Source organism: Lemur catta, unplaced genomic scaffold (genome assembly GCF_020740605.2).
Source record: "Lemur catta isolate mLemCat1 unplaced genomic scaffold, mLemCat1.pri scaffold_65_ctg1, whole genome shotgun sequence".
In the NCBI taxonomy this organism is placed as follows: Eukaryota; Metazoa; Chordata; class Mammalia; order Primates; family Lemuridae; genus Lemur; species Lemur catta.
In genome coordinates, this window is record NW_025423864.1 from 763,828 (window position 1) to 789,744 (window position 25,917).

The 25,917-nt window shown below is 42.7% G+C and overlaps 1 pseudogene; it reads right to left on the minus strand.

The window, feature by feature from the left end:
• Positions 1-6,243: 6,243 nt before the first annotated feature.
• Positions 6,244-15,008, minus strand: LOC123629949 (annotated as a pseudogene).
• Positions 15,009-25,917: the final 10,909 nt, after the last annotated feature.

The window sequence follows — 25,917 nt, forward strand, 5'->3', positions numbered from 1 at the left end:
CCTCACACCCTTATGGGTCTCTGTTCTGCAATATTCCCCCATAAACCTGCTGACAACCCTTTCTCAGAGTTTGGGAAACCAGTCTAAGACAGGCAGGTCCAGGAGCAGCCCGAGGAAGGACACTCCAACCAGATGTGGAGATGGCTCACTCGCTGGCCAGCCCCTGGCAGGCTGTCGCAGTATATGTTAAAACTTCACCCGGGGCTAAACTAGGATGGGATGATGGTGGGGAGGACTCACTGACTGGTGCAATATCTTTGGTGTTTTAAAATTATGAGGGACAGAGTGAGCATAAGGACTTTGGGATTGGATACCTATTTCCAAGTGGCACTGGTTTGTTGAAGAGATAATAAAAGACTCAGGGTAATTAATCAATCATCAATTCAGGTGGAGCGTGAAAGCCACAGATAGGGTCTCTTTGGCAGCATTTAGTCAGGCCCTAGTCTCCTGCAGTCAGAGAAGGACTCAGTTATAAAAGGGGTGCTGTTTCAGAGAAAGTTGGATTCTCATCTCCAGCAAGTCTCCTGTGCCAAGGTTAGAACCCTAATAGGGAAGGAGTAGAAGCCCTGAAATTGGGAGGGAATACCCAAGTAGTTGCACTTGAGACTCCAAAATCCCAAATTTCCTTGAACCCACTTAGGCCTGTTGTTAAGCTCTCCCTCTACTGCGGCTGTGTGGGGTGGGCTAAGGAAGGAGAGGGGGTGTACAGTGAAGTTGCAGCAGGAGCCAGGAGAAGCAGCAGGAGAATGTGTCCTGGGTCTGCAGGATCAAGGAAGGGGAGCAGGACATTCAGTTGGATAAGGGATACTTATCACCGTGGGAGCACTCTCCTGTGATTATCACTGTGGCACATCCCCCAGGGATGGTGGTAATAAGCTGCTAGGATGATTCTTGGAGGGCCACAAATGCTATGATCTACACTCAATGAAACAGAAATGCAAAACTTTCGTGACGCATGGTAGATAAAAGGATCCAAAGGCTCAGAGAAGTGGGCATGCTAAAGTGCATTTGCTATGTAAAGCTAAACAAAACAAAAACAAAAAAACCCCACTAGCCAACTATGTTCTAGTAAAGTCTCTGTTTCCCAAAGCAATGACGCCTGTGCTCCTGAGAAGGGCAGCAGCATTAGTGAGCAGCTCAGTAGTGCTGTCATCTGTCGGCCAGGGACAACTGTAGGAAGAGATGCTGTTATAAAACTAGGCTCCCTGATGGACACGAGAGTAGCAAGATCTCAAAATAATATAAGCCAGGTAGCGATGCTCAGCTTCCAGAAGTAATGTGAGCACAGGTGTTGCAAAACGTGATAGGACTGTAATGGCTTCCAGTGAAAGGACTGTTGGAGATGTGAACAGAACATGGTGTTCCTGGAGACAAGATAGACACGGGGTCAACAAGGGTATTGCTTAATTTACACAGTCAAAAGAAACCAATAACGGATAATCAGAAGCAGAGGGCAGCAGGTCAATAAAAAGCACAATCTCTTGCCTAGTTTCCAGATCAGACTTGGATTCCACTGGCTGAAGGAGTGGGTGATTCCTACAACCTTGCAATAACAGGGCAAATCTATTAATTTATTATTTTCCCACTCCTTAATCAGGGAACTTAGGACCACTTATTCAGATCAATATGCTTTGGAGAAAAGAATACTCAAGACTTTTGAGAATTACTGAACACCAGGTCTGAACTGACACTAATAACCTGGTGCCCCAGTGAACCACCATGGCTCCCTGCTAATTTGGGGACCCACAGGGCTGCTAGAGTCCTAGCTAAAGTCTGGCTCTCAGTGGGCTCACCGGTCCATGGACCATCCTGGTGATTCTTCCCCCGATTTCTAATTTCCAAACACATGATTGGAAGGGACAGTCTTGGCAGTTTGAAGAACCCTCATATTGACTCTTGGAGTTGTTAAGTAAGAAATACTGCAGTAGTGAGGAACATGTGGAAGCTTCCAAAGCTGCTCCTCACCACAGCAAAATGAGTAAATCAGAAAAACAATGCTGAACTACAGAAGGAATGGAGGAAATTAACAAAACTCTCAAAGACTTTAATATTGTAGCCCCTGTCATATTTTGCTGGCTCTGACAAAAATCAAATGGAACATGGCAGGAGATACTGTAGCTACAGTATTCAATGTGTTCTTTTTGTTAGAGCAGATTAAAACAACCTCCAGAACTTGATCTGGAAAATGTGAGGGTTTTTGCCGTACCTATAGGAAGGAGAACTAGATGCACTCTGCATTCCCATGGGATGAACAAGTTTATGTTTACGGTCTTGCCCCAGCCTAGGTAAGTTCTTACACCTGAGGGACCTGGATTTTATGGACATTCTGTAAAACACTACCCTGATTCACCATATGATTATCAGATGAGACCAGATGAGAGATATGGGGTATGTTGGAGGTCTTGGCAATTGCACACTCTATACACCTTAGCAAGTGGCTGATAAAACTTATAAAGATTCAGGGGTATTCTGATTCTGGGCAAGATGGAGTAGACACATTTTCTCTATTCCTCCCACTAAAATCTCTAGGCATTGTATATATACATATATAAAACAAACATAAGAAGATCCTAAAAGGTGGAGAAAAGGATGCAGACCAGGTAGGAAACTCAGGATTCAAGGAACAATACGGCAGTAAGTTCCCTGGTTTTGTTTGTTTTGCCCCATATTCTAGACTGAATACTGGAGAAGCCAGAAACACAAATGAATACAAAGGACAACAATAAAAACTGCATGGTTTCCTGTATTTGGCTTTTGGTCAAGTGGATAGGCTGCCTGCTGTGCATGAGGCCTAGTGGCTGTGGAACTGGGCAGAGAGGGAAGCAAGGTTGGAGATTAAGTAGGATTCAGAAGATAACATGATAATCAATAAGTTTTAATTGCATTATTTATGATTTGGTCTTACTGCTATCTCCTATGCAGACATTAATAATCAGTGGTGCTAGATTAATCATTAGGTAAGCTTTCAAGGAATACATACATTCTATGTTGTTTGAGCAATAGCAAAAATTCACTTTCCTCAACTTTATAAATTAAAAGTTAGTCAGCCAACTTCAAAAATAAGCGAATTAGAATCCCAAAGTGGACTATTCTGTCCCATTTACTAATTGAGATGAATTATTTATTAGTAAGTTAAATTTAATTCGTTTGAAGTCCACACAGTGAATCAACCATATGCAATGTTCTTAAGGTTTTTATTTTTTATTGATAATTGAGTTACTTGAATGGCAGATAAGTCAATTAGTAGAAAAATGGAGACATTGTGAAACTAACAAGTACTTAAATTAAGAAATGTTGAAACCCGTGAGAAGTCAATGAGGAAAGGAACAAAACTGAGGACACATTCTGGCTTGTTGAAGAGACGGGTGCGGTGTGCACCGGCTGCTAAACGGAAGAGGAGCGTAACAGTGCAGACGTCTATTTGCAGGAATTTCCCAAGGCTTCCTTGTTCAGTGTTCCTTATTCAGAGAGCACAGCGAGAATATTCTGTCTTCAGGCGGCGGGAGATCTGGAAGAGCCCTGGAGGCTCCCAAGGACCAGGCTTGAGAGCCCCACCCACCACCTCTGCTCCTTGGATGCCTGATTCTGACTCTCGTTGCTGATGCCGGCACCCAAAGGAGACGGGGTGACAGCTGGCTAGGGCTTGAACTCACTGTGTCAGACAAAAGCGCTCTGAACGCACGGGGCTCCTTCACTGTTCATTGCAACAAGTTCAGAATTCCACTTTCATGGCACGTAACACCGGGATCACATATAACCCTAAAGTACCTTTATTTGTTCTATAATTTAATAGTATACCTATAAAATAATTACATTATACTTACAGCTTTTCTTCATTTATAAAGAGAACAAAAAAACCAATTAAATACAATTTGAGCCATCAGAAGGTAAACTTTGTCCACACAACAGCCTCCAGAGGGAGCCTCACACTGCAGCATACCATATTGCTCTCATTGCTACACCCACGGCTGGGTTTAACAGAGAGTGTGCTCATGTTTGCGTTCTGCAAATTCTCAGCTTCGTCTTCCCCCTATCTGGGTGGGTTCTGTGTTAGTAACATGATAGGGGCTGGCTTTGCAGTTGGGGCAGACACTCCCCTCCAGTCCCCTCCTACTGCACCCCCTTAGCCTCCAGTCTGATCACGTGTTACGTGATCACACTGCCTCCCTCGCAGTGCTCCTGCTGCGCATTCTGCCACGGAGTCTGACTTGGGGTTTTCCGCTAAATGCAAAAATCAATTCTGCCCTTGGACACCCTCTCTACTTTTTCTCTCCATTCCCAGGTTCCAGCCCTTCAAGATTTCTTATTTCTGCCTCCTTGTTTCAGGCTGTGTTTACCCATTTACGAGGCCAAGCGCTTTCCAACAGCACAGGCTGCTCGGGTCTCATGGTGTTACAGAAGGGACAGGAAAGAGCCTTGCAGTGCAGAGACCTGAAATAGATCCACCAACACACCCATGCCCAATCGTGCTCTCTGGGTGAGTGTCTCTAGATCTACTGCCACTGCCTAGTGTCAGGAAGCTTCAGTCCCCAGAGACGCTGGGAGAGGGTCTCTCTCACATACTAGGGAACCGCTCCCTTGGCAGGAGCCCCCTTGGCTAGGGAGACACCAGGGAAAAGTTTGCAAAGCATGCTGACTCCCAGCAGGGGCATCTCGGTCACATTAGTCAGATTCCATACACACTACTCACAGGGAAGCCTTCCTAGGACATTTTAGCAAAGGGACCCAAAGAAAGTATCATTTTGCTGGAAAATAAACTATCTCTACTTTTTTATATCAAGAGTCCACAACACGGAAACTTCAACAATCCCTTATTAAAGTGAAAGGGACCTTGGTACAGTCTATACTTTGAAAAGGAAGAGAGTTGTTTTCTGCAGGACAGTTCAACTAGATTGCTATTCTACATATTATAGTCCACCCTTCCTCCTATACCACAAAGTGACCTGACTCCTTATATTGTTAAATATCTCTTTCTTTTAACAGGATTTTTTTTTTTTTTTTTTTTGCTTAGTGTCATGGCAGTGAAAATAGCAGGCCTTCTCACCCCGCGTGGGCAGGCTTTTGAGTTTTGGGTTAAAACGACTCCCCTCCCGACACCCATCTGTCCCAACCCGATTTCTACATTGTGCTGCAATGCTTTAGTAGCTTCCGTGACGTAATATTCAAAGTCAAATCCGATTCCTCCCATCTCCCTGCCCGATCTAAACTAGGTGCATGGCAGTGAACTGCTGACCAGGCATTATTTCTGAGTTAAAAACATCTCTGGGTAGATCATCACCTGCTGTTCTCCTTACTCAGAATTGTGCTGCAAAGCCAGAGGCAAAACATGTGAAACAATATATGGATAGGTCTATAATACTTTTTTTTTAAACAGCTCTTTACAATATAGGTCAATTATAAAACCAGCGTTAATACATAGACTTTTGTGCGTGATAATATTCTAACTGCAGCGGTAATAGCATGCACACCAGAGTTCGTCTTCAGTCCACAAAGGGGTTGGGGGGGACAGTGAGGAAGAAGGGGTGATGGTGGCTCAGGGTGGGGGAGGGTGTGGCCTGCTGTGAGCAAGGTCCCCAGGGAAGGCCACTTCGGGATCCAAGTGGCTCAAGTTGTCTTCTTGGTATCAGGTTTGCGAAGAGACCCCCTGTCCATGGACATCTTCATGTGACTTGTCCACAGCCGCGTGACAGTGGAGGCCCAGGGCAGCCTCCGGATCACAGAGGGAGCACGCCCAGCCCAGCCAGAGGTCCAGGGACCCGCAGGAGAGGTCTGGGGACAGCTCAGCAGAGTGACGCATCCTTCGCCCTCCGCTGCCCGCGGGAGGGGGCGGGCCGGAGTGTCGGGGGAGGCCAGGGAACTACTCGCTTTTCCACACGGTGGAAACATCACTGCCGGACTGGCAGCGCATCACCTGCAAGGTCACTCCGACGGCTGGGTGGCGGGTGGCGGTGGTTTTCCAGCCTTTTCCTTCGGGCCTGATCCACAACCCGGTTCCGGAGGCTCTGGTGGGGCCGGGGTCGGTCAGGGACACATCGGCAAAGCTCCACTTGCGGTGGGTCCATGTGCTGGACAAGGACACCGTCAGCCCCAAGAGACGTGCTTGCCGCTGCGGGGGTGGGGACACCAGGCAGCGCGTGAGTGGGCTCGGAGGACAGGGACGGGGACAGGGACGGGGACGGGGACGGGGGCGGCGCGACCCGCGGCGGGGGGCGCGTGCAGAGCGGCCTGCGCCCTCGGGGACGCTCACTGCTTGGCCCAGTCGCTCGGGTTCACGGGGACGCACCTGCGCTGCTTCACCTTCTGGAGTTTTCTGAGTCGGAAGGGCGGGTCCAGGCCGGGGCACTCAGCTCCGCGAGGAGGGAGGTGACGCGCTGGGCCTGGCAGAAGGCGCAGGACGGGAAGGACTCCTCCTCCTCCACGTGCCGCGGGATGTTAGGAGTCGCCCTGGCCCGGCAGAGCGGGGGAGGACGGCGGCTGCCCCAGCCCTGCTCGCCACCGCCTGCCGCAGTGGCTGCGTCCTGCACCAGTCACTCTTGAGGTACTTGCTCTCGGTGACCACCAGGGCCTCCTGGCTGGAGGCCAGCACCTCCTGATCCGGTGCTGCCATCGCTCCGAGTTGTCGCTGCTGCCGTCCTTGGAAGGAGAGGGGATGGCGCCCGCCGGCCGGTTCTCCCGGGCTCCCGCCACCCTCGCCAGCACGGCCACCAGGAACAAGGACAGGAGAAGCCTCCGAACATCCTGCAACCAGAAGAATAGTCAGAGGGGTTGGTTGGGATGGACGATGGAGTGCGCGATCCGCGGTTTTCCTTTTAGTGCTGTAGAGTTGTTTTATTTCGAGAGGTGACAGGCGGGGCGGGGCTGACTACTGGTTGCCCAGCGGCAGGTGGAGGCGAGAAGTGACTAAATAGTACATTTGTGTACTGCTGTTGATGGCACCCAGATAATGCCCCAAGACAAGGAGAGGGACAAAATGGTCAGCAAGTAATTTATAATACAGTTAGGAAACACACACATGTTGAACAATCACAGAATTGCAAAGCAAATGCTGTCAAGAGATAGCTCGAGCCAGTTTGCAGAAGTACCAATAATAGTTAATAACCAACATTTACTGTGTTTTAGTATGTTCTAGGTGATAGATATTTCATTTGATCCTAAAAACAGCCTGAAGTGGGAGGTGGTATTATTATCCTTACTCTATAATGAAGGAAACTGAGGCCCACAGAGGTTGAGTTATTTGCCCAAGGTCACACGACCACTGAGCAATGGCCCAGGATTTAAAGCCAGGCATTTACCTCCAGAGCCATCAAAATTAACCACTAGACATGGATATGATTAGAAAAATTAATAAGTAAAAAGTAGAAGGAAGGTGGGTGTGGTTCGCAAGTTTCTTAAAGACCAGTATTCAGGCTAGAAATGGACACAGACTAGGAAAATTGTTGCGTCTCTGCTTAGCATGACTTATAAATAATATATAACATTTAGCACGGGACATCTGCACACAGATATTCAAATCATTCAAATGAGTCATAAATTAGATTCTCATAGTGAAAACCAATTCCTGGTAGTGAACAGAGACATTTTCCAGGTTGCATTAAAACTGTCTGATGCCAATGCAAAGCTTGCTTACAGGAATGTATTATATTTTCAGTCTTTGTGTTAGGACACTATCACACAAGTTCAACGGGGATGGGAATCGCAGAGCAATGAGTCTTACTCTGTCTGAAATGTGTCTTGTAGGAGGCAAACCGAGGTCTGACTAAAGGGAAAGATGGACTTCAAAGTTTAATTCCCACTTTCAATGTTTGTAGTTTCTTGAGTGGCCTCAAGGCACACTAGCAGTTACCCAGCAACAGAGATGACAACCGTCTCGTCTCACAGCTGTAGCTCCCGACACAGCTGTTGTCATCAGCACCGTCTTCATGTTTATTCACTCCCTCTCTGCGTATTTACCACTTACAGAGCTGAATAAACTCCCATTCCTTTTACATACACCCCCTAAAGTGGACATGCAACAATAATCTCCCTATATGTCACTATATAGTTATAATAGCGAATATTAGTTATAATATTATATTAATCAGCCCAAAGTATAGAGAATGACTAAAATTTAATATTAAGCATGTTGAATTCCTCAAATTGTTAATAAATGTCATAAATTTATCCATGCTAATGTTAGTAGCACATATTTATTAGTTCTCAAAGCACATCAGACACTGATAGCTTCCCTTCTTGTATGAACCTATTTAATTATCAGAGTTCTATGAAGTAGGTTCTACTGTTTTCTGCATTTTATGGATGAGGACTGGTTATGCGATCTTGGCAATGAGAGATTGCCAAGATCATATAACCAGTAGTATGTAAAATACTTAAATCCAGGCATCCTGGCTGTGAAATCTGAGCTGCGGGTGAGCACCGCTGCCTCTTGGCTAAAAACAGCAGCAATGGCCTAGGTTCGCACAGTCGTGGTCCTGCCAGCAACAACATCTGAATCGCCTGCGGTGCTTTAGAATGCAGACTCCAGGGTCCACCCCAAAGCATTCTGAATCAGTAGGTTGGGTGAGATCTGAGATCCGTATTTTTAAGAATTGTCTCAGGTAACTTTGATGAACACCAGTGACCCCAAATGACAGTAAGGGTGCAAAGCAAAAGCATTGGGTCTGCCTGGAGAGGGAACAGGAAGAGCATAGAAAGTGACAACTAAGCGGGTCCCTTAAAATCCTAATGGGATTCCTTAGGATGATGACACTGGCGAAAGCACGGGAGTTAGGTCACAGAGATGACAATGGGCAGTTGAGAGCAGAGAGCGGGGACAAAAAGAAAGTTTTTTTTCTCTCTCTCTTTTTTTTTTTTAAAACAGTTTGTCCAACACAATTATTGCACTTTTAAGGCCTAGTTTTTAGAAGGCTCTTCTCATTCCTCCTTAGTTCCACACACGAGGTGTCATATGAAAATGGCCACGCTTCCAGCTGGCTCATGGCAAGTGTCGAGTATTGGACACGCTCAGCTTACACAGCTTATTATATTTGCGGAATGACTTGTGATCTCAGTAGCCTCTTAAAAAGAAAGTATTTTGGTTCCATTTTAATGATTTCCAAAATTATTAACATCCTGGGTAAACACAACCAAGAGTTTGCGAGTCCCAGCCAGGAAAGATTGACAGAGTCAGCCGGGTCCTCAAATCCTGGTTCCAGGAACAGCTTCCCACGCGGGGTGGACGGGCTCAGAAATGCGTGCGGCCACTCAGCAGGTCCGCCTCGTCGTCGGAGAGAACGTGCTCAGACTCATTTGGGACCAAAGCTCCTATAGTCAACAGTAGTAGATGCGGCGGTTTAACAACATGCGTCCTTTGAACGCTTTCAAACTTTTCAAAGCATCACCTTTAAAAGTTGTGTCTCCCAGGAACCTAAGAAGAAAAGCAAACCTCCAATTTTCAGGAAAGGGAAGAGAGGCTGCTGAAATCTAGATGACTGGGACCACCTCAGGCTCTTCTATCCTTTCCTGTGTCTCCTTTCTTTCCTCCTTCACACCCAGCAGCAGTAACGTGGCATCTCAGTGTCCAAACAGGCAAACAGGCCAGAGGCGTTCTGCCCTGGTGTCCATGAGGCTGCAGCCTCTTTTCTTCAGGGCGTTAAAGCAATGAAGCCAAGCTCCTCCTCTGCCGGCCCTTGGTGGCGTAGGGTTCCTGGGGGAGAGAACAAACGTGCATGCCTCTGTCTCCAGTTCACCAACTGTCCCTGTGTGCATACGTCACCGGGCCCCTCCAGGACCTGAATTTAGTACTTTAGCATCCTGCTCTGTCCTGAATCACTTTGCTACTCAGAAAAATGGTTGGCGTACAATTAACTTCTCAAGAATGTTGTGACAACTGCCAGGAACGACAGCATGAGGATACTTCATTTTACCCTCACATCTTGTAGTTGGCTTCTAGCAGAAGAAACTCATAAATAAATGCTGTTGGTTTTATGAACCATCCTTCTGGCCTGGCGATGTTGTCACTTGGCAAGGGGTGTCAGGACTGTGAATGCTGATGGCCTGAGCAGACTGGGTTGGCCAAAGCTGGTGGTGCAGAGAGAGAGGCGGTGGAAGTGTTTTTCTCTTAAGTGAACGCCCTTGGGCCTGGCCATGGTAGATACCAGAACAGGGGCTGCAGAGGCCAAAGCAGTCGAGTATCTAGGCAGCTAAAGCATCCCAGGGCCCTTCTATCAGCCCTTCTTAGAAGTGTCAAGACCTGAAGAGGGTTCTGCCAACAGGAGCTTGAGCAATACAGTTTCCTGATTTCTAGGAAAGGCTACAGCAGTGCTGAGTCATCCTTCCTGACAGGTGAACGCAAGTGACCAAAGGCCAAGGGTACAGCTAAGCTGATGAGCTCCCTCCCAGGGTGACCTTACTGAGTTGTAGAAGTCAGGTCAAGGCAGTACGGGGCTATGCAGGAATGGGGATCGGGATGGGGCTGAGACATTTTCTGTGACCTAAGAATTCCCGGGCATCCTTGGAAGGTTGAAGGGAGGCTCCCAGGGCTGAATATTGATAGGCACACCTGGCATAAACTTGCTGTCACCACCAAAGTGAAGAAAGACTCAAACAGAAACCTCCAAAGCAAAATCCCCAACAATGTTAAACTTCAGAGATTATTTTTACGAGTTCTAATACTGCCACAGCCTCCGCTACTAAAGATACTGCATTGATGATTTGGGTTCTTAGACTGGGACAGTAATGGTCTATCTGCCCAAATAACTCTCTAGAAAAAGATCCGGATGTTCCCTGGCCCCAGCATCACCCTTGTAGCCTAAGATGGCTTGTCTGCTGAAACCAGTTACCTCTAGAAACCATAAACTGAGGCAAACCATGGCCCATGGATCAAACCCAACCTGAGGTCTGTTTTTGTAAATAAAGCTGTATTGGAACATAGCCACACCCCTTCATTTATGTTTTGTCCAAGGCTGCCTTGTCTCAAAAGCAGAGTGGGTGAGTAGTGGAGACAGTGACCTAACACCTGCAGTCTAAAATATGGACTTTCTGTCCATTTACAGAAAACCAGTGCCAAGTCCTGCTCCAGACTTTTTCTATCTGATTTAGTCATCACCTTCCCTTTACTGCTGGGCTCTTTTGCCAGAACAGGAGCGTTCAATTTTAACATGTATAACTATGAAATATTTCAAATGTAGAGCAAGACAGAGAATATAACACACCCTATGTACTCAACAGCAAGATGAAAACAGTGTTGATAGTTCTCATTTTTATTTTGCAATCTTTCAATTTTGCAAAAAAATAATATAGAGACTGTTAAAATATCATTCTGTTCTCATCACTTCTCATACCCTCCGTGACATGACCAGCATCCTAAAGTCAGTCTATATCATCCCTGTTGATGTTTTCAGTGTGTATGTTTTGTGTATGAGAGTCTGTTTGTATGTGTGTAATTCATTTTTTCCTAAACAGTACCACACTCTTCTTTTGCAACTTTTCTTTTTTTTTTTTTTTTTGAGACAGAGTGTCACTCTGTTGCCCAGGCTAGAGTCAGTGTCATGGCGTCAGCCTCGCTCACAGCAACCTCAAACTCCTGGGCTTAAGCGATCCTACTGCCTCAGCCTCCCGAGTTGCTGGGACTACAGGCATGTGCCATCATGCCCGGCTAATTTTTTTCTATATATATATTTTTAGCTGTCCATATAGTTTCTTTCTATTTTTTTAGTAGAGACGGGGTCTCGCTCTTGCTCAGGCTGGTCTCGAACTCCTGAGCTCACACAATCCGCCCGCCTCGGCCTCCCAAGTGCTAGGATTACAGGCTTGAGCCACCGCGCCCGGCCCTTTTGCAACTTTTCTATCCAAAAAGAATGTGTTTGAGATCATCTGCACATGGATATTTGTAGGAGTCTCTACTGTCCACTGCTGAATATGAAACACAGTCAATCCATTCATCTTCCTGAGGAACAGTTGGGTTCCTTCTACTTTTTCACTATTGCTAATAGGCCTGCACTGAATATTTCTGTATGTGTTTATTTATGTCCATCTGTTAAGAGTTATTCTAGAGGAAACACCAAGAAGTGGAAATGCCGGGTCATAGGATCTGTATCACTTGAGCTTGACTAAGTTTTGTCAAGTTGCTTTCCGAGTGCTTGTACCAGCCTCCTCTGCCCTGGGTAACATGTGAGTCCCTGCTACAGCACATACGTCTAACACTCGGTGTTACCAGATTTATTACTCTTTGCCTACCTGAAACATTTGAAATGGCATCTTATGATTATTTTAATTCGCGTCTCTCTGATTACATGGGGTTGTATATTAAGCTCAAATGCAGCCATCTTGTGACTGAAAAAGAATGATTGCAACTTATTCTGAATGAGAGAAATTAAAATATTAGGAAAGGAAAAATAAGAAGTTCTAACAGTAAATCTTCTGAACTGTCATAAAAAGAATAGGAAGTGGCTCACAATTTCAAAGCAGAGAGATCAGGGGATCCCAAATGACTCAGAAGTTTGAAATCCAAATGGATTCATTGACTTTTCCAAGTGGCATTTTCTGAATGGAACATTGACTATCATTTTGTTCCAGGAGAAGCTTCATTTCATCTGGAAAAATTATATTATTATTATTTTTTTAAAGAACGTTTTCCATTTCCAAAGAAGAAATGATATTATCATTATTTACTTTGACTCTGGATAGCCAGTGTATCATTAGGGAATTTATAATCGAAGTTCTAAGTCTTTGAAGGAATGGTTGGGATAAGTTCAAGATAGGAAATATAACACTGTGGCAAGATTGTGGCAAAGCCTTAAATTAAATAAGGAAATGGATGGGAAAGGTCTTTGAAAGCTGTGGGTTTACCCACATATAGGTTGTTTCTCTCTAGGTCACATCCACTGGGGAATTGGAGGGAGAACATGGTTTCTGGGCCCTGAGCTGGCCATGCCGTGACCCTATGTGGCTCACTCCCAGGCTTCTCCGGGTTCCCCCATGTAGAATGGTGTTAATGGCACTTGCCACCCGCTGTCTTGTGTTGCTGTCATGAGGAATGTGGCACTGAAATCAAGTCATAATCCAAGAACTCTCTGAGCAAAAAGAACCATGAGTTTTATTTGAAGGGAAGGAAGAAATTATGAGCCACCCATTAAAGATTTTATAGCCACTGACATTGTTCTCTGCAGCCATTAGGCAGCACCTAACTTTTTTTCAAATAAAGATTTTAGACTGTTGCCCAAGTCACCAATGATACTGCAGGGATTCTGCACTCTCCAGTCCCCTTCCTCCACCTTTCTAGAACAGCACTGTGTGTTCAAGGAAAGCTATGATAGCAGGCTTCCCCTTTCCTGGGAGCAGAGAATAGATTTTCTGTCTATGTATATATAATAGGCCTGTCTAAATGATTTGTGCAAAATCAAAAACATTCTGCCCATGTACTCCATCAATTTTTCCTGTTCACTCTTACTTCCGGCTACTTCATTATTCTCATTGTGTGACAGTTCATAGGCATGGTGGCAAAGCCCATAATAAAGTCTGACAAAACTATGCACTGTCATCCCTTTGTTCTTCCTCTAGAATTCAAGAGAAAATATCTTTTTCCTCTTTCAATCTCAGTCTTTCAACCTCTTTTCTTGATTTTTCTTTCTCTGTTCTCCTCTTAAAGATGAATCTTCCTCAAGGATTTCTCATAACCCTGTCTTCTCATTGCTGGTATTTCTACCAAGAATTCTATTCATGCCTATGACTTCACCTACCAGCACTCTGCTCATGACTCCCAGACCCTATACTCAACTGCCTAGCAAACATTCCCCAAATGTCCCACAGGCACCCCAAATTCTGTATGTTCCAAATCTCGCCATAATTTCCCACACATCTGCTCCTCCTCTGATGGATCCTGTCTCAATGAAGAGTACAACATTTATCCTTTCACCTAAGCCAGAGAGCTGAGAGTTCAGGCAGACTCTGTTAATTTACTACCTGAGAGTCAATATCCCATTTTTCCTTTCCAACAGAACCACAATTTTGTCCAGGTATTGAGTTTCAAGTTCTTCATAGACTTTTCTACACACAATGCAGTTGAAAGTTGGTTGGTCCAACCCAATTGATCATCCTACTCTTCTTGTAAGTGATTGATTCAGGCATGGGCAATAATGCAACTGTGATGTAAGATCCAGTCTCCTGGGAAAGGGTTTTATTCCCCGACAAGAAGAGACACACCAGGAGAAATGGCTGTTCTGGTTTTGATTGTGTTTATGCAAGGATTGTGTTTATGCAAGGATTGGATGACTGAGGCTATGGCAGCCTCCATAAGGGTGGGCACATGGGATGAAAGTCAAATCTTTGCAGGGTAGACCCCAAATGGAAAGCAACTGGGTTCTTGAGTATGTTTTTAAGCCATTGAACTAAGCATTCCTGGAACTGCTTACCCTTGGACTTCATGTTTGTGAGTTAAACTCATTAGTATTTAAAGCACTTTTGTTGAGTTACTGGAGAGTATCCTAGCTTATCTTCTAACATATTAAATCCATCAACAAGACCTCATTGTCTTCCCTGCCTCATTTTTTTTTTTTTGGAGACAGAGTCTCCCTCTGTCACCTGGGCTAGAGTGGTGGTGTCGTCATAGCTCACAGCAACCTCAAAATACTGGGCTGAAGTGATCCTCCTGCCTCAGCCTCCAGAGTAGCTGGAACTACAGGCACACACCACCATACCTGGCTAATTTTTTTCTATTTTTTTTTTTTTGTAGTATAGACAGGGTCTCACTCTTGCTCAGGCTGGTCTCGAACTCCTGACCCCCAGTGATCCTCTTGCCTCAGCCTCTCAGAGTGCTAGGATTACAGGCATGAGCCACCACATCTGACCCCTGCCTGAAATGTTTCTCTGACCACTGTTAGTCATTTAGGTTTCATTCCAATGCTGTTTCCTTTGTGAAACCTGCATGTTTCCTCTGCCCCTCACTTTTGCCATCGACATACCTGACTGCCTTGCTGTAGCCAGTGGACGCCGTGTAGCCACTGGGAGCCATGTAGCTCCATGTAGCTCCACATAGGGAGCTGTGTTTGCTCCCTACTGTGGTGTCAGAAATTGGAAGACACCGGTATTCAATCTTTGTTTAAAGTGATTTATGGTGGGTCTAGAGAATAGTTTTGAACGTTTATTTTTTTATTTTTATTTTTTTGAGACACAGTCTTGCTCTGTTGCCGGGGCTAAAGTGCCGTGGCATCAGCCTAGCTCACGGCAACCTCAAACTCCTGGGCTCAAGCGATCCTCCTGCCTCAGCCTCCCAAGTAGCTGGGACTACAGGCATGTGCCACCATGCCCAGCTAATATTTTCTATATATTTTTTAGTTGTCTGGTTAATTTCTTTCTATTTTTAGTAGAGACGGGGTCTCGCTCTTGCTCAGGCTGGTCTCGAACTCCTGACCTTGAGCGAGCCTCCTGCCTTGGCCTCCCAGAGTGCTAGGATTACAGGCATGAGCCACCGTGCCTGGCCTAGTTTTGAATGTTTATTAAGGTATGAATGAATGAAAGACTGGATGATTGAATATGTTTTACCTACACTGGCAGAGATGTGATTTTTTTTTTATTTTTAAAAACTATCAATAAGAGCTTAAAACTGGGTTAACTTTTCAGTAGGTGTGATACTTTCAGTAGGTGTGAGCCTTTCATCATAATGATTTAATACACATCTAGGCTCAAAATCCGAAGTAAACATAAGGATTAAAAATGGAATATTTGAAAAAATCAAATGAACCATTGCGTATGATTCAGCAACAATAATTTTTGCAGGTCCTTATCTTCCTTCTCTTCCCCAGGTTGTCTGCTCCTCTTTATTTCTTCAACCACCAACTCAATACTCTTTCCTATCTCTCATCTTAACTAGGCCAGCAATTCTCTGTGGTAAATGGTCTTCAAACTAGCATACGTCTATCCCTGGGGGTTACAGACAGGCTTTCCAAGGAGTGTGTGTTCAAGTGTAGTATTAGAGGAATCAGTGTATAAACCCTCAACCTCTGTGTGTTCCTTCGCTTCCAAGAGATCAGCTAGGGAAGGTGCCCACCATGGGACAAACAGGTTCTCCTTTCCTGCCTCGTTCGTGTTCTCTTCTTTCGCTTTACAAAAGAGAGGGGCAGCTGCCATCCCACCCACTCTTATGGGGGTGTACAGCCTGAGATACGACAAAGGCTTTAGGGTGCAAAGCAAAGGGACAATTCTAAGCATTGTTACCCTCACTAAAAAGTAAATGACAAATAAATCTTTTTGCTAGTCATTTCTAATAATTTGCTTTAAATCAAAATTGAAAAAGAATCTAATTACATTCACAGGTGATATCTCATCAATGATCTATATGTGATTTTTCACATGTAAGTTTGAAGGATTTTAAGAAATCAAGACATTGCTCTTAGGAAAACACATTTCTATGCCTATAATCCCAGTGCTTTGGAAAGCCAAGGTGGGAGGATCGCTTGAGGCCAGGAGTTCAAGACCAGCCTGGCAACATAGTGAGACCCCTGTCTCTACAAAAAACTGAAAAAAAAAAAAAAAAAAAAAAAAAAAAAGGTCAGGTGTGATGACACACACCTGTAGTCCTAAGTATTGGGGAGGCTGAGGCAGAAGGCTTGTTTCAGCCCAGGTGTTTGAGGCTGCAGTGAGCATTATCGCACCAGTGCATCCAGTGTGGAAGACAGAGTGAGACCCTGTCCTAAAAAATCAAAAAAAGAAAGAAAGAAAAAAGACAACACATTTCATTACAATTTACTTATGTGAATACATCTCCTTAGTATATATTACATATGTAATTATATATTAATGTATATAAAATATAATATATTAATAAAATACACTATGTATATTATATAATCATATACACACAGAGAGTAAAGAATTTCTGCTGAACCCTGCCTCTTTCTAGGAATAAGTAGTATTCCTCTATGAAAGCATAAATAACAATAAAATATCTCCATTCATGAGGCATCTTTTTTTTTTTTTTTTTTTTGAGACAGAGTCTCGCTCTGTTGCCCAGGCTAGAGTGAGTGCCGTGACATCAGCCTAGCTCACAGCAACCTCAAACTCCTGGGCTTAAGCGATCCTACTGCCTCAGCCTCCCGGGTAGCTGGGACTACGGGCATGCGCCATCATGCCCGGCTAATTTTTTTTTTCTATATATGTTTTAGTTGGCCAGATAATTTCTTTCTATTTTTAGTAGAGACAGGGTCTCACTCTTGCTCAGGCTGGTCTCGAACTCCTGACCTTGAGTGATCCACCCACCTTGGCCTCCCAGAGTGCTAGGATTACAGGCGTGAGCCACCGCGCCCAGCCGAGGCATCTTTTTAAGAGAGGAAAATAATTGAAATTTACCTTTTTTGTGTTTAATAATTATTTATCAACTTTGTGACATCCACTTATGCTATTTTGATCAAATACTGTTGTTCACTCTAATGAGTAATCAATCCCAGGAAACACATAAAGCTGGCCACAGAATTCAAATTAAAATTTACATGCACACTTTTTGTCATAGTAAAGAATGAGGAGAAATAAAAGACTTTCCAGTACAAAACCTACTAGGAAAAACTTCTGTGGTTGGAACTAGTGTGAAATATGAATTTAAGGAGAAAAAGATACAATGTAAAATTTCCTTTAAAGGAGTATTTCTACATTTTTTTTAAATGTACAGCAGTGGGCATAAAATAGCCATGGTATTTAGATTCCTCTGGAAACATTAAAAAATGTTGTCACCATTTTATTTTAAAACATCCAGTTTGCAATATTTTTTAAATAATATATCCACTGCAAATTTTAGATGTCAATTGAAAAGTTTGTGAGAGGTCATAGATTTAGAATTAAAAATGTTTGCAGAACAGTCCACTGAAGTATATTAGAGTACATTATTATATTATATTATTATTTGCAAGCATGAGGATTGCATTAATGATGCTGTACAAGAAGAATAAGTCACTCTTGAGTTCTCTGATAGATAAAAATTTTATGTCCACGTGTAAATGTTATGAAGAAAGACCTCAGGCTTCATTCCTCTCCTAATCACCACTCACTTCTTGAATTCTGCAACCTCTCTTTCCTGACAGTTTTTCAAAACACTCTGTTGGCTAATGGGTCCATAGAGGACTGGAAAGACCCATATTAAGTAATTTAATTGAAACAAGAAGTCTGCTTTGGTCGCTGTTAAGTCTTATGCACCCTACTTTTTTCAAGTTAACTCCTATTGACAACTGATGTAGAATTCAGACAAATTAGAGGGCAAATTCAAGGCTCTCGACCAAGGAAAACAAACATAATCAGAGAAAACCAGGAGACTTAAAACATGCCAGTGGATATGGAGTTATGGAAAAAGTGAAGAAAAAGTGTTGAAAACATATTACAAATGAAAACCAATACCAAAACCATTCTCCATTTATGGGCCTGTAACAGGCAGCAGTTTTATTAAAGTTGTGTGCATGAATCGACCCATTCATTCATTCATTCTACATGTTCCATGCATTTTCCTGGGGGTTGAGATACAAAGAGGAATAAGACGTTGATTTCATTCATAAATAAACAGAAAGGGACAATAACCCTGATTATAGGAAAATAGTTAATTGCTCTTTGAGTAACCCATGAAAGAAATGGTGTGGGTCTGAGCTAAGGGGTGGTGGGAATAGAAATGGATGCAACATTTTAGATATTTGGGCTTTAATGTGTTGAAATAATTGAATGGACACAGGATGTGGAATGGGGAGAAATCTAGGTACCTGCTTCAGGCAACTGGGTGACGGGTCTGGGGCTGGTTTTCACCAGCTTAGGGAAGATCAGAGGAAGAGCTGGTTGTTGGGGACAGGCAGTTTCTATGGCACAAGGAAAGAAAGACGTCTCGGAGACAGCTGTGTGGGGTAATAAGATCACTCAGCGTTTGGGTAAGAAAAGTGTGTGAGTGAAACTCTGAGGACCACCAGCTTCTCAAGGGAGAAAGGAAAGGAAACTGACAAAGGCAGACAAGGAAAAGCAGGAACAGCAAAGGCTGGAAGAAGGCAGGTGGGGAAAAGACAGAAAAGTCTTTACTGCATGGATAGGAGTCACCTTGGGGGAAGAATCTCCCCTGGGTGGGGGTGAGTGGGAACAAGAAGACAGTGAGGGAGAAGTGAAGATACTGTGTACTAAATCCTGTTTGTTATGCTTTAAACCATTGCTGATAAACTGTAATTCATCTAGCCTTCCAAATATTTAAGGATCTGCTGAGTGAAGTAAATGGAATCATGAGGAGAGGATAAAATGTATTTTCTGAACTTCAACATCAGGAGCCCAAAATACCCTGAAAAGCTAAACGTAATGAGGCACGTACCAAGCTGGTGCCTGGGTTTGAGGCTCCCTCTACTTTTTCCAAGATTTCCCTTGTTTGTCAGATAATTAATCTTTTCCCAAAATACCTAACTTACTACTCCTCTGTGATGGAAAATTCCATCAGGGTAGAGACCAAGTCTGTTTTGTTCATCACCATTTCCCTGGAACTCAGCACAGACCCCAGCACATAGTAGATGACCAATAAATAGTTATTGAATAAATGAAAGAATATCTAATGTTTCAGAGAAATGACAGAAGCTATATTTGAGAAGGGGAAAGCCTGGGAGATTAGAGGAATCATTCCTTTGCCTTTTATTTGGGAAATAAAGCAAATTTAAGTGTACCATTCATCCAGCAAATATTTACTGAGTGAACATGTGCTCGTAATGTTGGGTGTCCATTCTGCCTTTTATAACTCCGTTTAGGTCTTTCCTTGGATCAGCCTAACTGCACAAGGATTGGCACATTTTCCCATAGAGCGAGTTCTAGTAATAATATCTATTATTTGTACGCAACACAAATTCAATAAAGGCTTTCTTTTTCTTTTATTAATATAAGCGGACCTCAACCTTCCTTATAGACAAGACACACCTGGGAACTTGTTAAAAATGCAGAACCCAGGTCCACACACTGTGGAAATTCCGATACTCAAGATCTGAGCTGGAACATGAGAAATGACATGTTTAGCAAGCACCCCATACTCTAAAAAACAAAGCCTAAATTATTTGTCTAGAATATAATTATCTAGGCTCTGGTCCATTGCCCAGGGCACACTTCATTAATTATATCCTCATTAATAAGGACCAGAGACTAATGCAGTCATATGTAGCAATCAGCGTTAACGTTAATTGAAATTTAGATCTGATGTCTCTCCTTTCTTTGAGCAGTTTTCCCATGTTTAGCATAGAGGACTTCATTAATGATTTGTGACAGGAAGATGTGAGGGAGATGATTTGCAAGTAATTGTGACGTGTGTTTCCACTTAGGATGCCTTTCTTCCCAAGCCTGCGCGCTGTGGCTTCCGAGCTCTGTGGACGGCATTGCAGGGAGAGGGCCCCAGCTCACTGCGACTCAGCCATAGCGAAGGTTGACATTCACTTCTGTGCAGTGATAAGTCTGCCCAGGAACCTGCTCATTTGATTCTCATGACCTCTTTGCACCCTCTCCTTTCCAATTTTCCACGAAGTTTGGATCTCTTTCAGTCAATGTGCATTGAGCAGGAGGTTGAAAAGTTGAAGAGAATCTACAGGCAGTATCTATTATGGCGGAAGGGGTCATAGAAGGAATTCTGCGTGTTCGACATAAAGAAAATTATATGTATTTGGTGGAAGTCCCGGGGATGGGAAGGATGCAGTGTCAAGGGACCACGATTCCTCAGAGTTGCAGCCAAATATTTGAAGGGCTGTCATGTGGAAGCCACAGTTAAGCCCCCCTGGGCTACTCCAGAGCCAAGCTAGGGCCAACAAACAGACAGGCAGGGAGAAGTATTCTTACTCAATATGTGAATTTTTAAAAATAACAACTATAGCCCTTTAAAAGGCGAATGGTTAATTTTCCTGACTTTTATACAGATTCTAGTTATCAGCCCTTTATTGGATGTGTAGCATGGAAATATTTTCTCCCATTATGTAGGTTGTCTATTTGCTTTAATGATTGTTTCTTTCCTTGGCTGTGCAGAAGCTTTTTAATTTGATCAGGTCACACTTAGTTATTTTTGTTGTTGCTGTGATTGTCTTTGGGGTCTTGTTCATACATTCTTTGTGTAGGCCGATATATAAAAGAGTGTTTCCAATATTTTCTTCTAAAATTCTTTGTGGTTTCATGTCTTAGGTTTAAGCTTGCTACCGATCATGAGTTGATTTTTGTGAGAGGTAAGATCCTGTTTCAGTCTTCTACATGTGGCTATCCAGTTTTCCCAGCACCATTTATTGAATAGGGATTCTTTTCCCCAATGTATGTTTTTGTCTGCTTTGTCAAAGGTCAGACTGCTATATGAGGATGATTTCATATCTTGGGATTAAAAAGTGGGCAAAGGACATAAACAGAAACTATTCAAAAGAAGACAGACTAATGGCCAACAAACATATGAAAAATTGCTTAACATCTCTAATCATCAGGGAAATGCAAATCAAAACCACAATGAGATATCACTTAACTCCAATGAGAATGACTTTTATCAAAAAGTCCCAAAACAACAAATGTTGGCCTGGATACAGGGAGATAGGAACACTCATACACTGCTGGTGGGACAGCAAACTAGTGCAACCTCTGTGGAAAGCAATATGGAGACACCTCAAAAAAACAAAAGTAGAACTATTAATACTATTTAATCCAACAATCCCACTACTGGTATTTACTCAAAGGAAGAAAAGACATTCTATAATAAAGACATCTACCCCTAAATGTTTATAGCTGCACAATTCACAATTGCAAAGATGTGGAAACAATCCAAGTGCCCACCAATACATGAGTGGATTAATAAAATGTGGTCTATGTATACCATGGAGTACTACTCAGCCATAAAAAATGATGAACTACCTACTCTATTATCATGGATGGAGCTGGAGGAGATTCTTCTAAGTGAAGTATCACAAAAATGGAAAAACAAGCCCCACATGTACTCACCATTAAATTGGCACCAATTGATCAACATTTATGGGCACATACGGAAGTAACATTCATCAGGTGTCAGGCAGGTGGGAGGGGTGAGGAGGGGATGGGTAAATCACACTTAATGGGTGCAGTGCACGCTTTCTGGGGGATGGGCATGCTTGTAGCTCTGACTTGGGCAATGCAAAGGCAATATACATAACCAAAGTGTGTGTACCCCCATAATATTCTGAAACTTAAATTTTAAAAATTTAAACATAAAATCAAATAAATTTAAAACACACACACACACACACACACACACACACACACAGAAGATGAACAGTATCCAGAATGCATAACTCCACAGAGACATTGCAGATTGGTAGTTGGTGGGGGCTGGGGGTGGAGGGAGGAAGGGGCAATGACTCATTTTAATGAGTACACGGTTGCTTTTAGGGGGCAATAAAAATGTTTTGGAACTAGATAGAACTGGTAGTTGCAAAACTTTGTGAAGGTACTGAAGGCCACTGAATTGTGCCCTTAAAATGGTTAATTTTATGTTGTGTGAATTTCACCTCAATTAAAAGAAATGAATTAGCAGAGGAATTATTTGAAATGGAGATTTAAAAAAATTCTACTTGATTTAAAACTATTTGATGAGTGAATTCAGTTCGTGGTTAAGTCTAAATCAACAAAAATCAAACATTATTCTCATAAACAAAAAAGTGCATGGATTGATTCATAGCCTATTAGGCTCATTATCTCTGAGAAAATATGTCAATGAAGGTTTTGTGATTATTCTTCAAGGAGAGAAAAAAGAGACATCTGCATTGGGTGGAAAGTGGCACTATAGTATGATCCAAGTGAATTTGCTTTTCTTTAAAAAAAACTTAATCTGTTTTCCTTAAAATAATTTCAATTTTGTTACAAAATTTCTGTTGCTATTTGTAGAACATTTGGAGAGAAATCAGAAAACATTAATGAGAAATATAAACAACTTTCAATGACTATACAATGTAACACATATGTGTGTTCAGAGTACTTAACTATTCTTTTCCTTAGGTTGCTTCTAATCTTCAATTTTATAAGGAATACTGCTATGAAACTTGTGTACATGTTCATTTTACATTATTGCAATAAGATAGGTAACTAGAAGTAGAATTAGTTTGTCACCAAGAGACCTTTGAACTCTAATATTTAGTCAGTTTGAGTATAGTTGGCCCTTTATATCCATGGGTTCTATGTCAGTGGATTCAACCAACGGCTTATCAAAAATATTTGGGGAAAAATGCTAAACAATAAAAAATAATACAATAAAAATAATGCAAAAAATACAATATAACAACTATTTATGTGGCCTTTACCTTGTATTAGGTATTATAAGTGATATAGAGATGACAGAGTATACAGAAGGATGTACACAGGTTTTATGCAAATGTACGCCATTTTATATTAGAGACTTGAGCATCTGTGGATTTTGGTATCTGCAGGGGGTCCTGGAACCAATTGCCCTTGGATCCTTAGGGGCGACTGTATCTGTTTGGGAAATCAAGTGTCCGTGGTCCAGGGAAAGACGGATGAGGAAGCCGCTGCAGCCCCTAATAAGAATGAGTGTGGAAACTGACACTTCAAAACTCCTGACCCAGCGGAGGAGCCAGCAAACCAGACGGAAGTTGAGCAGCGGCAGAGAAAAGAGCATTGATCAGCTTTCCATCTTCTCAGGACACCTATCCAACCATTTCATGGTGATCTTTGCTCAGGCAAATGGTTTTTAAGCATAATAGATTTTTGCTGAAGACCCAGTTGCTGTTTCAATGCAAGGGAACAGTGAGAGGCAAAGGAAGGTTATGTGAGGTTGGTTCTTCTCAACATAAATACAGAGAAGAATTTGCTGGTGCAGAATGAAGAACACATGTGAATAGAGCATTAGGATGAAAACCTCTGACGGTGTGTGAAATAGATACCTACTAGTTAGGGAAACGTCTTAGCATCAAATAGGATAATATCCTTCAATATTAATACAAAATTATAAAATGTAAAGAAATGATTTGTTTGGATAACTTAGGAACAAGGTAGTGGAATAATTCTGGAGGTAATAACTACACCTGTTTTCCTACTACTAAGGCCCTTTTCCTCCTTTCACAGCTGCTATTAATCTTGATCAGAGTTTCCCAAAGGGAGGTTCCCTGACTAATAGCATCAACATCACCTGGGAGGAAATGCAAATGTTTGCACCCTCCCTCCTACTCCACTACCCAGACCTACTGAATTAGAAACTCTGAGAAGGAGATAGGGTGCTTTGGAGCCCAGCAATCTGGTTTTTAACAAGCCCTCACAATAATTCTGGGTTTTTGTACATGAGCTTTCTGTTACATGACACATAGACAGAGAACTTTAATGATAAGACTTTAATAATTCAATACAATTTGCTCTCCATTAAATGAAATACATTTTTACTTCCCTGAGACATTGATTTTAAAGAAAAATGATAAAAGCAATATAACATCTGAGATCCTACATGTTTTAAGCACTATATATAAAAAAGTCTTAAAAATCATTCCATATAAAATTTTCATGTAACACACATTCATAGTTCAGTTTATTGGTAGGAATTTGTTAAAAATTTCCCTTAAAATTTGAAAAGTTAATGGCCTCATATTAGTAGACATTTAATATTCTCTATAATCCCAATCACTGTTCCTGAGCTCTCCATTTTAAAGTACTCCACTTCAGCACTTCCAACTAGACATAAATTAATTCGTTCTCAACAAATACTTATTGTGAACCTACCATGTGCCAGGTATGTTGCAGGCACTAGGAATACAGCAGAGATGGCCCCACCTTTCCTAGAAGTTACATTCTAATAATGGTATACAGATAATAAAATCGTAAATGACATAAAAGTAAGATATTTTCAGGTAGCAGGAAGTACTATGAAGAACATAAAACAAGATAATGGGAGAGACAATGATTTGGGCTAGGAAGTCATTAGATTGAGAGGTTGGGGGCACCTTTCTAAGGAGGAGGATACAACCTGAGACCCCAATAGCAAGAAGGGATGATTTCTTGGAAGAGGGAACAGGTAGCATAGGGATGAACCGGGATGGGGACAAACTTGTCCAGCCCTTAGAAGACAAAGGCCAATGTGGCTAGAGCCTAGTGGACTAGCAGGACAGTACCAAGAGATGAGAATGAGGCAGATGGAGACCAGTTCATGAATGGCCCACTGAGCTATGATAAAGTGTTTGAATTCTATTGAATTCTATTGTATGTTTAGTGAGAAGCCATTACAGGGTTTAAAGTAGCAAATTGACATGATCTAATTTTATGTCTCGAAAACTTAGAACAGTTACTGCTTTACAGAGAAAGGAAGGTATACTGGTAAGAATGGAAGTGGAAGACCATTTAGGAGGCTATTGGAATAATCTATAAATGAAAAGTCATGGTGGATTGGGCTAGGGTGAGAACAGTGGGGAAGAAGAGAGGAAAATGCCTTTAGGACACTTTTCAGGGATAAAAGAACAGGATGAATATTCCATTAGATGTGAGAGTGAAGCAAAGTTTTTGAAGTAAGAAAGACTAGAGGAACAGGGAGTTTGGGGTAGAAATCAAGGATTTAATTTTGGCCACATTAAGTTTGAGATGTCTATCAGATATCCAAGTGGAAAACTCAGGTAAGTTGTTGAATATAAGTCTAAAGTTGAGGTGAGAGCGAGATGTAAACATCGGGTGAGCAACAATGTTTAAAGTTAGGGATGCAGATGAACATATTTAGACAGAACTGGAGAAGAACGAGAGCTAAGGACACAGCTCTGGGGCCCTCCAACCTTAGAGTCACACAGAGAAGGAGGAACCAGAAGAGAAGAATGAGAAGAAACAGCCAGAAGTGAATAGGTTAAACGAGGAGGGAGTGGTGTCACATAAGCCAAGAGAAGAAGGTGTTAGAGGAAAGACTGGGCAGCTGTTTGGAATGTGATTGAGATCAAGTAGGCGGAGAGACAAAATGGCTGAGGGATCTAGCAACACGGAGGT